This window comes from Strigops habroptila, chromosome 3, assembly GCF_004027225.2.
Source record: "Strigops habroptila isolate Jane chromosome 3, bStrHab1.2.pri, whole genome shotgun sequence".
NCBI lineage: Eukaryota > Metazoa > Chordata > Aves > Psittaciformes > Psittacidae > Strigops > Strigops habroptila.
In genome coordinates this window covers 52,162,523-52,178,382 of record NC_044279.2, presented here as the reverse complement: position 1 = coordinate 52,178,382, position 15,860 = coordinate 52,162,523, and the positions used below count along the sequence as shown (strand labels likewise).

Here is a 15,860-nt window from a genome sequence, read left to right as displayed (position 1 = left end):
CTTCTTTCCCAGATTTCGTATTAGTGATGAGCTCCATAGAGATACATTCAGTCACCGTTAAAAACAAAGCAGGGGTGGTAACGGGTGTACCAGAGAAAGGAGAAGCTGGGCTGGCAGCTGTGCCCTCCAGCCCAGCAGCACATCACAAACCTTTGCCTTTCATGGAGATTACTGATAGATCTTGACCTTAGGAAGGAAATGAATCAGAGGTGGGACGACCCAGTTACATTTAGTCACACCCAGGTCAGCTGCAGCCTTGCTTCTAAATCAGTTCTGTATTGGAGCCAATTAAAGGGAAGGGGGAAAGAAGTGTATCTCAGACCTGTGGGAAAAGGAGGTAGAGTCTGCCCTCTATGGCTCAGCCACACCTGTCTGTCACAGTGCAAAATTCAAGCAGCTACAGAGCCCAGACTGCCTTTGCCCCTAAATTGCAAAATAGGCAGAGGCCAATTCCAGCTGTTTGCAACGTGCTGGGGTTTCATGGGCCTCTGTAGTGTGCAGGGTGTCTGAGCCCCTTCCTTAAATTGCTCTTTGCAGTTCCTCTTCTGCACCTTAATCCCATTTCTGTTCAGACTTCTGGATCAGGTCAGCAGGCAAAATGCCCTTTGACTGAGTTCTTAGCTGGAAACATCAGAGTAATGTAAAAGCTACTGTCTTGAATGATTAGGTGTCCTAAGTCACATAAAACCAATTTAATAATTTCAGGATAAAAGTTAATAATAACCCACTGTGAGGATTTGACATGGTAGCATCAGAAGCCTCAGGGGAGTATCTTTAAAGAATGAAAAGTGATTGGAGATGTCTCAGGTTTTGAAAGACTTCCTTTCTTCCTGTGGCAGATGATCACAGCAGCACTGAACCATAACACAGGTATCATTGCTAGAGATACCAAATTAAATTTTACCAAATTAAATAGATGGTTGATTCTTAATGTCAAAAAAGCTCAAGAACTTAAAACTTCTTTGCATTCAGCTCTTAACAAAAGTAATGCTAGTAATGTAAAACAACTTGCAACGATGAGAAACAATTTACATTCTAAATGGGGCTAAAATTGTGGGCACAGGATTAATTGGTTTTAGTGGCTAGCTTTATGGATTGACTAGCAATTCAGAACAGTCATTTTCAGCCAATTCAAAACAGCATAATGTTTCAAAATGTGACTATATGCCCTGCAACCAAAAGTCCGCAGGAAATTTTTGGTATCTTGCACTGATTCATCTTAGAAGCATCTCATTTACCCCACCAGTTTGTTACATTCTGACTGTGTTAGGAGTACAGTAATGTTTTAAGCAACATTTTAGCATTTTGTATTCTTCTCGTGCAAAACCCATGCAATAACTGTGGTGCATTTGCTGAAATCTTAACTTACCATCAGACTCATGAAGAGTCAGATATGTGTTTGCATTTGTTTTAATTTTATTTACCTTGTATGAACTTTATATTACTAGGGATCTAAATTAGCAGATTGTTTCTTGGTTAGCAACTGATAGGACTGACGCTACACCCCTGTGCTGCCTAAAGTTACAAATGATTAATTCTCTAATTCATTGTCTGGTAAAAGGGTGGTGTGACAGTTCCCAGGATGCAGCTACATCTATTTTAGGAGGTATTAAGAGGGTATATGAAAATGTATGGAAATGGAGAAGCATGCATAAGCAACAGTGACTGGACCATCAGTCACACTTCTGAACATGTCAAGACCCTTAAATGTAAGAGTGTGGGTGAGGGAAAATGACTGCACATCAGTGTCAAGTGGTACCCTCTAGCTATTACCAAGAAGTGGGGGCTGAGGCAGCTTCCGTAAGTTCACCTCCTATTTATCCCACTCCTTGTTTATTTTTGGAGTCTGCATTGCTTGTGACTGTAACAGGGGATGTTGAAAAGGAACTGCCACATTCAGGATGGTTTTTCCAACTGACAAGGGTCATGCTCACCAGTTATGAGGACAGGCAGGGCTAAGCTGGAGGAAAGGGTAGAGCTGTAGGTGTCTGCACCTCCTGATTCTTTGAGGACACCTTGAGGGGAGATGCTACAGGGCAGTACAAGTCAGAATCACAACCTTACAGGTTAAGCTGAAGGCAGAAGACGGTGCTCTTCCCCAGGCAATTGCAGCATCAAGGGGTGATACCTGCTTTTTGAGCTTGATGCTGTGGAAAGAGAAAATGAAGCAATGATTCAACCACCCTGAGCACCCAAAATGATGCCATCAACATAAGGTGAGTCATGAACAGATGATGTCAGCATAATCTCTGAGCCACTCCCTGCTACCACAAACATCCAGATACTGCAAATCAAGGAACTGCTTTTTCCTCTGATTTTAAGGAACTGTTTTTATACTTTTTCCTGTTTTCCTACAGGGTGGAATATCAACCGTTACCATTTTCTCTGATACGTTTGAAGTTCTAAGCATGTGTTTGATTTGAGCACACACAGACAAGTTCTTATGAAAAAGATATCTGTCACCATTTCCTAAACTCGTAAGCTACACAATTCCTACTTTCAGAATTTCCAGGCATCTGACAGTGAAAAGATCCAGCAAAGGCCGTGCTGTACTTTACAGGAGGAAGTGAAATCAGCTAATTGCTACACCATCAAAAAGCAAGTAAATTGAGAGGGGCCACATCAACTGTATCACATTCAGCATATAGAGATCTAGGACTCTAAATTTGCTTCAAATACTTGTGGGTAAACAAGTTTGGGTTTGATGTTAAAAATATTTGACTAATTCAATGAATAATTTTGCTGTAAATGTTCTTGCAAAAAGTTTAGCATTAAATGGAAAAGTGTCTTCTCCAGACGTTCGTATTTTACAGATTTGTCTTCATGCTGTGTTATTTCATTACATGATTATTGACCATATTAATTTGACTGTTTAATTTGATGGATGGATCTCCTCTATTTCCCACTTAATTAATTGATTTTCAGACAATTACAATTGTGACTGTTACTCTCTCAAATTCATGATTAGCATATCTGAACTTTGTGATACATTTGCCTGTTTTTAACTGATTTTATAGATTAAGACTTAATTGAAAAATAAGAATTACATTTGGAGATGCTTTTCACCATTTTGAATTGTCTTGGACTTCTAGAGAAAGATCAGCACAACAAGGGAGGCTGAGAGCTGCTGGGAGTTATACTTAGGTCAAACCTTTTGCATGTCACAAGAACAGTCTCAAGTACCTGCAGAGCTCTTCTGAATTAGCATCAACCATCAGCATTATTGAGCCTTGCATGAGCTGAAAGCAGCTTTTCTGCAAACTTCTGGGGAATCCAGTACAAATCCTGTTTGTTTCACTAGAACTACTGAAGTATGGAATAAATTGAGTGAACATGTTTCATATTCTTAACAAGCTAATGGGAAGAGAGAGATTTGGGAAATAACTCTGAACCACATATACTATGCAGGGACAGTTCAATAATAAGATTAAAAGGTTCTGAAGTTTTTCAGGTCATTTCTCATTTTCATTTGCTTATATTCAACAATCTCTTCAGGTTAAACCATTACACAAGCAAAAGAAAACATTTCTTCTGAAATAATCAAGGTTGATCTACTAAGCATAAAGAAATTACAAGGAACACATCCTCCTGAGTTTGTCCAATTTAGTATTTAAATCTGTGATAAAATAAAGTTTCACAAAATATAAAACTGTGTTCTAAATATAAAATCTACACATGACCAAAGACACAAAATTATTTCAGACTCATGTATTGATAATGCCACACTGGAATATAGATAGGCCATTGCAAACAGTAAGTTAATTTTGCTTAACATTTCCACCCAACCCTTAACAAGCCTTACAGCTTCATGGGTTCACAATGTAAACTTCAATCCCTTAAACTCTCTTCAGGATGATTTAAGTTAGAAGATTTTAGTTTGCTATTAGAACATGCAAAAAACCACACACTCGCATACTCTTCAGTGGTTTGTTTGAGCTGAGGAAGAGTAACTCATTCAACCAGAATAACCTGACTACTAACACCGTAGTTCAAGACACAAGATGAGAAAGAACCCCATAAGCCTGGTATCACAAAGATTTTCCTTTTTCCTAAACAACAAAGGAAACATGACAAGAGCCATCAGAACTGGAGCAGTTCCCTAAGAGTGGGACTTTTAGCAAGTTTGCAAAAGTTTTCCAACACCTTGCATGTTCTCTGAACCATACCAGTGGCTCTGGAAGACTATTCACACATACCCTTGCTCTTCTAAAAGCAAGGCATCAGCTTGCAAGATATGATTAATTTAAGAGGACTCCAGCACAGTAAAATGGTGGCCACCAAATGTTCCCCTGTACAGTCAGAGATTACTGAAACTTTTCAGACCAGCTCCTTATCTGCTTTCAAATCTCATTTAGATATTATTTAAAACTGAACTGTGCATTTTTAGTCATGGGCAAAGTGATAGAGCAGTTTCTGTGAAAGCACCACATACTCCAATAGAAATTATCTCAGAGAGAAAAAGCAGAAGTTATTTTGTGAAAGAGTCGAAGCATGACTAGCAAGAAAGAAATCGAGGTCTTTCTTAGGAATCTCCAAAAAGAGTCTATCGTCATCAAGAAACAACTAACTGTTCATTACTTTATATCTGGAACATTTTTATTTCCTATCAAAAGGAGAAAAATGTCCCACACCAGTGACAGCTAAGTTTTGGTACAGCAGCAAAATAAAACATAACATCACAGAGGCCCTGATTCTATGTGATACTAAATATCACAGTTACTTTTACTGTAAACACTGTTCCGTTGACTGATACAAACGTATCCAGCATGAATTTCAGCATGTTATAGAGTTTTGATTTGGTTTTGTTCCTTAATAGAATGAATAATTACAAATTCTAATTGGCAATAAAATAAGAATGTGGATGCAAACTGTATAAACTGCAAAGCTATAGTTAAGAAGGACACTTGGTACAGTCTGAAAAGAACGTTCAACAGCTGCTGGCAAAGAGCTTTGCATTTATTTTATAGCTTTTTTTACCTCGTGTGAGGAAGTTTGAAAGCATCAATACTGAAGTTTAAGCTTTTATTTTCCAATCTCTGCTTTACCTTGAGTAGAAATGTCAAACTAAGAAACAAACAAAAAAGTTTTCCAGGAGTTTCATGTTCTTTTTCCTGCTCACTTCAGGAGATCCTACAAGAATCTTGCAAGCAGAATTTATCAACAAGAGAGTCTTTCCACATAAGAATGATCAAAGGTAAAATTAAAGTTCTACTGGTACAGTGCATTGTGCACACAGTATATGTACAGTGCAATTGAAGCTCCCTTCATCAAAGAAAAGTCCAGTTATTTCTAAGATGATAATTTTGTTCTACAGCTCAGCTTTCATAGTCCTTCTGGTTTCAAAAGTCAGGTTGTGGGTCCCAACTTTAATGAAGAGTAGAACAAGAGTATATAATAGGGTATTCAACTAAAATATTGAGGTGGAATTTAAGCAGGGTGTATCTACCAAAGCTGAAAATCAAAGACACTTAATATTTTTGGTTTTAGTAAAGAAATTCACCATGTAGCAATTACTACAATTGATCAGAACCTTAGTTTACTTGTTGAAACAAGCCATAGGCGGCTTTAGTGAACCAGCAACCCTTTCCATCATATTTCACTAACCATCTCATGTACTTTGTCATTCTGTATTTAAAAAGCTCTCACATTTACTAGGGCCTTGGGTCATCCTAAGCAAAGCTGACTTCTTTTTTATTTCATGGTAGCTTACATGAATACTCTTAACGAAACTGCTTCTCTTTTGGATGTACATAATTAAGATGTGGTCAGTTATTCACTTAGTGAAAGGTAAGAATTGGAAAAGTTCGCTAAAAAATTCTGTTTTCTGGCATAATATTTCGCAGAAGGCATCCAATTTGTTTGATTTCTTGAAAGAAATATTCTGTCATTTTCATACAGGTTTTTTTCATTTTTTTTTCATGGGAAAGCCTTACAAAGATGGTTTTCCCTGCTTTGAGAATGAAAAACAGAATTAAAATGCAATGTTTTTCTGGAGAAATTTCATTTGGTAGATAAAAGGGACTGAAAGGCACATATGCACACACAGTCAACTGTCTCCCACAATGCTTAGTATCTTACAGACAAATAAAGCAAGGCTCAGAAAAATTATGCCATTAACCAAATTTAATGAGCAAAATCAGAAACAGAATCCAGAGATTTGTGTCAGAGATTCACAGTTCCACAGTCAGAATGGCATTCTTCTGTTTATAAGGTTCATAAACATTCATTTAAACCTCACGTCACTTAAGTAGCCACTCTTTGAGCACCTCTTTGACAAAGGGATGTAAAAGAAACTTCTAAAATTCAAGGCAGACCATCCTACTCTTTGCCCTTTCTTACCACTTTAAGCTCTTGCATAAAATTTTCAAGAGTGGAATCAAAGATTTCACATTACTTCGGATTAAGCATACATGTTTTATATTTTCTCCTGCAGACATTGAAACTTCTCTTATTTGAGGCATAACTAATTCAGCTGTTGCTTCTTGCCCTTTATTAAACTTGTTTGTACATTGAATGTCTATCATTAAAGTCCAGATTTTTTGATATGTAAAACACTGAAAACTTTGAGGGTCTATCTATGGGCTTACATATCCCTCTCTACAGTGGTATTTTTTTTAATTCTTTTTCTACAACCATTCTCATTTGGTTAGATCACTATTTGATTTCTTGTAAAGATAAGAGCATAACGGGATCCACTTTGTATAGTGGATTTTCACTGTTGGTTTGGCTAATCCCACTGAAGGCTGTGGTAAAACTCCCACCAATTTCCCACCCCAAATGCTGGCTGCAGTACAGCATCACCCTCAAACTCACTGCCAGAGGAAGTCCATACTCTAGAGCAGCCCAGGGAGCTAGCAGAAGCCAGGTGGATTTTGGTCCCCAAAGCCACTAATTCGGTTTTGGAGTCAAAACTCCCTTATAAGAAAAATGCAAGATATTAGTACTATTTCTTGCCTGTCAGGCAGCTAAGAACATCTGAATTTAGTCACAATGAAGCTATACTACCTTGCAGTTCAGCTTTTAGTGATAGTTTTCTTCCAGAGCAGGAAGATAAAACTGCCTGTGTGAGAGTTACCCTGGGGTTCACTTCAGTGGCAATAAAGATGGCAGGCCACTCTTATCCATTAAATGGCTGAAGCTGAGCAGTTGGAAAGAGATCTAGCAGCAAAACCATGTCTGAAGGTGACCACAAAGTCATCTTACTCTTCTGTCAATAGTCAAACAACGTGGCCTTTTCACCCTTAGTCCATCTAAACCCTAAGGACTTTGCTGATAGAGCAGCATTGTGACAGGCTTGCTAGTCACATTTCATCCTAGGAAAGGAGACAGATGAAGAATTGAGCAGTCATTTGGCAGTAGAACAAAAAAGTTTGACTAAAAGAACCTGTGAAACTTTGTCCCAGTAACAAAAGGAAATATTACAAAGGCAGTTCTGGGCAAGCCAGCTTTTGTTATGACTATATTGTCTCAGATATCTAGCTGATAATCTATAGTTGTCCCACCTTCTTCAGCTGTATTACATCAATTCCTATCAACTGACAGTCTTACCATTTATTCTGAAGCAGGATTTTTCCCTATTCTAAAAACCATCTGGAGTTAAAGTAAAATAAAATGCTAGTTAAACATGGAAGCTGAAATTATATGACTTTTCGATCACTACAGAACAGCAACTCATGGTAAACAAAATAAACTTGTTTAAGTACATTTCTTGGATAAGAACAGTTTCAGCTTTTGACTAAATCTATGGTGCCCTAATGTTCTTTAAATAGTAGCAGAAAAATGGCACTGCTACGACTGTGTGGGCAGCACTCAACACCTGCAAGACATCAATGTAAGACTGAACGCTATAGATTAGAAATCTCCACATTTCCTCAATTTCTCCAGAAAAAAAATGGCGATCCTGTTGCCCAAGCAGCTCTAAATATTGATAATTATTCCTTATAGAAACTAGTAGCATTTATAAGGAAAAAATTAAATATCACATAATTAACTCGATCAGTGTCTCTTTCTTCCTGCCTTCTCCCACTATGATGCTCATGTTGTATACCAAAGCAATACTATACACTTAATAGAACAAAATATTTCTGAAGAACCCTGAAACACCTAAATAAATACATGTGTATTGGGTAAGAATGCAACACATATAAAATACAACTTTTTCAAGTTCTTAATCACCCTTCTTGCTCATTGATAGAATCATAGAATCAACCAGGTTGGAAAACACCTTTAATATCATCAAGTCCAACCATTACCCCAGGACTGCCAAGACCACCACTAAACCATGTCACTGAGGACCTCATCTACACGGTTTGTGAACACTTCCAGGGATGGTGATCTCACCACTTCCCTGGGAAGCCTGTTCCAATGCCTGAGCACCCTCTCTGTGAAGAAATGTTTCCTAATATCCAATCTAAACCTCCTGTGGTGCAGGCTGAGGCCGTTACATCTTGCCCTATCGCTTGTTATATGGGAGAAGGGACTGACCCCGCCTCACTTTCAGAGAGTTGTACAGAGTGATAAGGTCCCCCCTGAGCCTTCTCTTCTCTGAACTAAACAACCCCAGGTCCTTCAGCCATTCCTCATCAGATTTGTGCTCCCGACCCTTCACCAGCTTTGTTGCCCTTCTCTGGACCCGCTCCAGCATCTCAATGTCTCTCTTGTAGTGAGGGGCCCAGAACTGAACACAGTGTCCAAGGTGCAGCCTCACCAGCGCTGGGCACAGGGGGATGATCACTGCCCTGGCCCTGCTGGCCACACTAGTGCTGATACAGGGCAGGATGCCATTGGCCTTCTTGGCTGCCTGGGCACGAGCTGGCTCATGTTCAGCTCCATCAATCAACACCCCCAGGTCCTTTTCTGCCGAGCAACTTTCCAGCAACTCTTCCCAAGCCTGTAGTGTTGCATGGTGCTGTTGTGGCCCAAGTGCACTTTGCCTTGTTGAACCTCATACCACTGGCAATGGCCCATCGATCCAGCCTGTCCAGATCCCTGTGCAGAGCCTCCCTATACTCCAGCAGATCAGCACTCCCACCAGCTTGGTGTCATCCACAGATTTACTGAGGGTGCACTTGATCCCCTCATTCAGATCATCAGTGAAGATATTAAACAACACTGGCCCTAACACAGAGCCCTGAGGGACACCACTAGTGACTGGTTGCCAACTGGATCTGATGCCATTTACCACCACTCTTCGGGCTCGGCCATCCAGCCAGTTTCCAGCTCAGCAAAGAATCCTCCTATCCAGGCCGTGAGCAGCCCATTTCTCCAGGAGAACGCTGTGGGAGTTACTGTCAAATGCTTTACTTAAGTCCAAATAGACGTTGTCCAGATGCCTTTCCCTCATAAACCTTATTGTAGGAGATCAAGTTGGTCAAGCAGGACCTGTCCTTCATGAGCCCATGCTGACTGGGCCTAATCCCTCCGTTTTCCTGCATGTGCTTTATGATCTTACTTAGGATCAACTGCTTCATGACCTTCCTTAGCACTGAGGTCAGGCTGACAGGCCTGTAGTTCCCAGGGTCATCCTTCCTGCCTTTATTCAAATAGCATTTACTCATAACTATGTGTAGATTACACTTACATTACAGCAGTAATCTAGAAGTCCTAGATGAAACAAAGATCCTCTTGTTAAGTGGAAGAAAAATACATATAATTAGGAGACAAGATGATTGGAAACTAGAGCCCAAGTTCTGTACAGAAAACTGATATCTCTTAGCACGTGGCTCTCAGGGTCTACCACTGTTCAGTCACAACCAAATATGACGCATGTCTCTGTTGATTCTTGCATATTGAAACTTGGCAAGAAGGTGAATGATCATGTTCTTACTGCAGGAAGTGTAACTTCTCAAGTCTGTCTCAAAACAAACCACAAAAATTAACTATAGCCAGCAACATTCACAGAAACCTAGACTGAAAATCTCCAAACTAAGCCTGGTAATTGTCTTATTACATCAATGACAGACCATCACCTGGGCATTTGTCTACTCTTGCATTCCTGGTTCTAAACCAAACAACTACCGGGAAAGGCCAGATAACCATGAACCAAATAGTGACTGCTGGAGACTGAGATGGAGTCCGGTAGAGGTGATTGGCAGCCTGTACATATTAAATGGGAAAAGAAGCCATCACTAAGCTCCAAAATGACAAAACAATCCTCATAAGACCTATTAAAAGATGAAGAAATTAAAGGTCTACCAGAACAAATCAATTATTAGATAATGAAACTCTGGAACTAGATCAAAACTGAAAGGGGGAGGAAGTTAAAAAAGGGGGAAATGAGATCAAATAACAGCTGTGGGATACAAGCTGCAGAAAGTAGAACTGACTGAATATCCTCAAGTCAGACCCAGAAAGAGGCAGCATCTGGTAGAGAGAGGGAGAAGAGCGGTGGGAAACTAGAACAATAGGAGTAGAGAGTTTGGGAAAGCTGGTTGGATGACTCTGCATGCCAGAGTACCCAGGCGGTCTGACTTCACAGACATATTCAGGTTCAAATGTACCTAGTCCATTTTGGAAGCAAAAAGCAAGCGTTACCAGAGCAGGAAGATAAGGAAGTGACAGGCAAGGAATTATTGAGATATGAATCAAGATAACATTATGAAACAAGGATAAAGATACTTTCAATATTAAGTGGGATAATATTCATGCCCAGAAGGATTAAAGTTTTGTAGTGATGCTACAAGAAATGCAACAAACATGGCCCACTGTATATATGGACCGACTTGCCTCAGAGTATCACATTTGTTGTTGCATAGTCTAATTTCCGTAGCCGTTAAGCCTGGTTCATTTTCCATTACTGTGGAAGTTTGTGGGAAAGCATTCAGAATCTATTTTCTGGCCTCTTCTTACAGAAGGTATGCTGCTGACAAGGGGAAGGGTACCATGTCACATGCTCAAGAATTATTTTCCAAAGAGATATGTTGTCCCAGTTACTTAAAGATACTCAGATACATATTCAGGTGCATTCCAGAACCTCTTTCATAACCTAGGCTTCCTAAATTCCATGAACATTTTAGTGAAATTAAGGTTATAAATGGTTAACTATTTTTAAACAGGACTTTGGATGACAAACTATCTAAATCTCCTAAAAAATTACAACCCAAGAATTTTCTGAGATGACAATAACTTCTGACTTTCTAACAAGATGGATGTAACTTTTATACTTCTGTAAGCAGTTATCTGTGTGTACAGAATGAGCTGAAATAATCTTGAGGCATAATTTCATAAGACAATGAAGCTTACACAGTCATAGCATAATAGCTGGCATCATCCCTTCCTTTTCTCTCCAATTTACTGCCCATTTTTATCCAGAATTATCAGAGGAATGAAAGACTCAAAGACACAAGGTTCTTACTGGTTTCAGGAGTAGAAGGAGGAAGAAAGAGAAAAAAGCTGAATTGATGCCCTTGTACATGAGTGTAACACAAACTTGAGCTAAAGAGTGAACGTTCCTGTTCTGAGAGTCTTCCCACTGGTACTGGGAATATATGATCAGCTGCAGCATATATTGCTTCTTGCCCAAACTGTGAAAAGAAGCTATCAGGAGGAAGATGGGGTTCCTGGCTTACTACAGCAGGAATGATATTATTCTCATGAGATCCAAGTGAGATTTGTCATAAATGAGAAACTGCTGTAGTGAAAAACAAGGTAAAATGCAGGATCTATGGCAAAGACTGATTTCTTTTCTTTTGCTCCACTTATCCCAGTAATGTTCATCTGAAATATCATATTGTTTTTATTTCTTGGTTAAAATTAAGTTGTTGCTTGTAATCAAAAAAGCATCTCTCGAACATGCAGGTGTAATAGGTCACAGGTATGGCAGCAGAAAATTACTCTAATACTAGAATTCTGTTCTTCCACAGACCGTAAAGTAGAAGTTCCAGCTAACATGATTGAAAGAAATGAGAAAAGTGAAGCAGCTGGTGAAAGAGGACAAAGTCTCTGCCTCAAGTGGTGAAGGCTGTGGCATTCAGAGGTCAAAAATAGCCCTTAGTACAAATGAGTGCCTGATGAATTTAAAGATGCAGAGCACTGAGCACAAAAGTATTTTACTTTCAAAGCAGTCATTTCAAATAAACTCTATCTGTTATGTTACAGATTAAAAGTTTTCCAAGATTAATGGAAGGTACTAAATAATCATTTGAATCTGTACTTTACTTGCCCATTGTCGTGAGCCTGAACAAATGATGAAGATCAATAAACAGTATCACAGCCTGAAGAAAAAAAAAAAAAAGGAAAAAAAAGAAGAAACCTAATAGAAAAATGGCTGTAATGAAGCACATGGCATCTACACTGCATATTAGTAGAGTAAATGGGAACTCTGCATTTAGATCTGTGAGTTCCCACAATTTTACCACACATTCATCACCATTTCATCATCAGACTTTTGAAATTTCTTGTTATATTTGACACATTGCAGCCTGAATATAAGAGCTGGAGGATCCCACTTACATCTTTTACGTATGGAAAGAGAACATTTCAAATGTCAGGGAATATATATACCCTAAATTGTTCTTTTTATGCTAGCAGTTTTTGTCTCTCACTGTCATCTTTTCATGGCATGAGACATAGTATATATTCTTATTGGTTTAGCGTCGGAGACTAGATATATGCAACCTTTACTTCTTCATCTGTTACTATCTCATTGTGGGTCTTAAGTCACACATTCCCCTTGGTGCTTCAGTTTGTCCACCCAAAGAAGTCAGGGGTACTAGAAAATGTACAACTGGCACAACAGATGCATTTGGCAGGGGAGGGAAGGTTTACTCATGAGCAGGGGCAGTCCAGTATTAGATAGAAAGTTCTGCAGCAGAAATCTTGCTCACAGAAGAGGGATATAAAATATTGGCACACTAAAGAAATATATGTGTTGTGGAAAACTTGATTAGGAGGATTACTTGGTAAGTTATTAAGGCACTTAGCTAATATGTTCTCCCTCATCAAGAAGAACTCTGCTACCACATCAGAGTACTTAAAGGACTCTCACGGACACAGAAGTGGGTTCTCTACAGTTCTCGGTTTATTTCATTTTTCTTCATGTGGAGCATGCAGGACTGACTGTGAAAGTTGGAGGACTACAGGAACAAGGATATTGCACAGTTATGGGCAAGGTTCTGCCCAGTGTGAACAGTGAGGCTCTACTCAAGTTTCCTTCCTTCCACTGTTAGAACTTCCTAAGGACTGAGAAAAGGCTTTTCCGCAGCAAAACACCGGTACATTGCATGCAATCATGTATTCTAAAGGATATATTTCATTTACTGTTAGCTCTGAAAAATCAGTCTCTGACTAAAAAAAAGAGGATCACCTTTCCCACTCCAAAATTGCAGAAAAAAATACAGTGATGAATACTACTTTTGTTGTGTATGGACTCCCTGTAATTCAATGGATACCCTTTCCCTCAGTCCTTCAACTACCTTTGCTGCAGCTTCAAGTGAGTCCCACATGTGAATTGTTCAAGAAGCTGGAAGTTTAACAACATCATGAAAAAGAGACAGAAGTTCTGGGGTGGGAGGAGTATACAAGGCAGATGTGGCTTGACAAGTGATAAGGAAATAGGCTTTCAGGACACGTAAACTCAGGACCTCTAAGCCGATACTGTATCCCTGAGAAACAGAAGGAAATCCCACACCAGCAGGAGAACAGCATTACTGAGTCAGTAGAGCATATAGGAGTGACCAGCAGGCATGCTGGTATTTCAGAACAGGCAGACTGAAGTCATGAGAATATGAAACACCATCTGAGAGGAGGCATTCTGTACAAAATGCAAGAAAATCTCCATGGAATCAGCTAGGAGGCATGTCAGGAGCATGACCAGCAATGCTGGCTGGAGTTCAAAAGGTTCGGCTCCACATCACAAAAAGCATCCAAGTGTTACGAACATCTTTGGTCCTGTGTATGTATCATAAGTTAGTTTTATATCAAAATTCCATGATTCTCACCCATCCCTTTGATGATGAAACAGTGGTTTTCCATAGTACCTACCACATGAGTTCATGGAGAGCTTTGCACTCATTGTGACACCTCTGTGAAATGCTACCTTGACAGACGGAGATGTGAAAACCAAAGGCTGCATGATTAAGGTGATGTTAGAAATTAATACTAGATCTTACAGCTTCCCAAAGCGACTCTTTAACTACTAACTCAGATTTCTCTCACCGTTGTACTGGAAGAAGAAGAGCTCTTGTTTTGTCCTTGTTTCCTGAACATTATCACTGAAGAGCCTTCATAAGACAGTTACAGTAAATTAACTTGGGCAGTATCAAGACCACAGCAAATTACTGAGTGCTTTACATCCCTCTTTCATTGCATTTGAAAAGAAGGGTGATTCAAACATGATCTAAGTGACAGGCAAAACAAGTTTCTGTAGACCCAGACAGTTCAACAGCAAACCAGGCTTTCTGAGCAGGTGGCATGGTATCTGATAAGAGCAGAGAAAAAAAAAGAAGAAAGAAAACAGAAAGTCAATATGTGAGGCTAGATCTCGATAATCCATTTTAACAGTGCTAAAATACCCTTCCCAATGCCTGATTCTCCATTTCTTCGTAACAGCAAATTCTTGCATTACTAACAAATGCAATTTAATAACAAGCTTCACAGCACAGGGCGTTTCTCCTAAAATGCCAGGCACTGATATAAAAAAGCTGCATCATAAATTCAGCTTCTCTTAAACAACAGTAACTTGCTATAGGACAGCAAATATCTGTCCTATAATTTCAAACAAATGCTTGAAACAAGAGCTGGCTGAAAATTCAAAGCAACTCTTTTTCGTGAGAAATAACTAAAGGAACCTTCAAATACTGTTTTTATTCTGGGGTAAAAATGAGAGAGATTTTTTCCTCTCCAATTCCTGCCTCCCACCAAAGAAAAGCGGCATATGGATACTTAACTCATAGTACCATGAAGGAAAACTACCACCTTCTGGCTTGCTCTTCTGCACTGCAAATAACCATCTGTACCCTCCAAGGCTATGCTTGGAGACTGGGATGCTGCCAGACAAGTATGAATTTGGTATTAATGTGCAAACCCCTGCTTTCAGCATTAGAATAGACAGAATCAGAGCATAAGAATACGGACAGAATCAGGGTGTGAGATAAATCACAGGTCCCGTTTGTTTATAGTGAAGGACATGGCTATCTGCAGGACCCTTCCTGCTGTCTTCATTTAGCCTGGCAAGCTTACTTTAACAGCTTGCTGAGTCACAGTGTACGTACTTATCTCTGAGCATGAGCGTGACTGGCTTATGGGAAGCTGCATGACTGAAGTTAACCATGTACCTAAAAATCCTTTCAAGTAGGTCTTCTCAGAGTAAATAAAGGGAATCACGCTTTGGGGTTCATATATGAAGCAGTTTCTGTTATCTTCCTGAGAGGATGAATCCTTTAACAACATTTGCATTTACCTGCCAGGAGATGATGGCCAGGCCTCTGAACTTCCTTTATGGGAATAAAAGAAGGAAACATTCCAGCACTGCTTTACATCGACGTAAGTTTGTTGAAGCACACACTTCAATAATACAGCCATTTCTGACACCATTGTGCATGGCTAAGTCTGTATTTGTAGATAAAAAAGGGCCAGGACATGGTTCCAAATACTGACCATGCTATTTAAACTGTTTACATGCTTTCTCCCAGACAGTGCCTGGGAATGGTGGGTGACAAGAGTCAGAGACAGTTCCACGTAGGCAGGCTGCGATCTTTACAATGTGTTTTGGAAAGGAAGAAAACCAAGTTGCATGTATGTGAGCTGTGCCATGCCATTTTGCATGAGACAGAGAACAGATCCCATACATTTTACACAGAACAGATATAGCTTGTTTTCTAGAATGTAATCTTGTGAAAGGACAATGGCAGCTACAATAAATT

At 39.5% G+C, this 15,860-nt stretch overlaps 1 protein-coding gene across 1 annotated transcript in view; it reads right to left on the bottom strand.

Moving 5' to 3' along the window:
• The window catches only part of LOC115605689 (potassium voltage-gated channel subfamily A member 5-like), a 131,329-nt gene that overhangs the window by 37,034 nt on the left and 78,435 nt on the right, over positions 1-15,860 (bottom strand). The window contains exon 2 of the mRNA XM_030480489.1: positions 1,935-2,147. The gene's annotated coding sequence lies outside the window, so the exon portion shown is untranslated. The remainder of the gene's footprint in view (positions 1-1,934; positions 2,148-15,860) is intronic.